Below are 209 nucleotides of genomic sequence, written 5' to 3' on the forward strand. Positions count from 1 at the left end.
GACTCGTGTAAACTTCAAAAATCTGATGTCTCCAGGTCACGCCCACTGACCTGAGCCACGCCCACTGACCTGAGCCACGCCCACTGACCTGAGCCACGCCCACTGTTACATAAACAGGTTTAAACGTGACGTCGACGCACGGAGACGGTTTACGCTGGCGTTAGCGTTAGCGTTAGCGTTAGCGTTAGCCTCGTCTTTTGTCGACACAA

Source organism: Boleophthalmus pectinirostris, unplaced genomic scaffold, assembly GCF_026225935.1.
Source record: "Boleophthalmus pectinirostris isolate CB_2022bp ecotype Guang Dong unplaced genomic scaffold, ASM2622593v1 HiC_scaffold_10, whole genome shotgun sequence".
Taxonomy (NCBI): domain Eukaryota; kingdom Metazoa; phylum Chordata; class Actinopteri; order Gobiiformes; family Gobiidae; genus Boleophthalmus; species Boleophthalmus pectinirostris.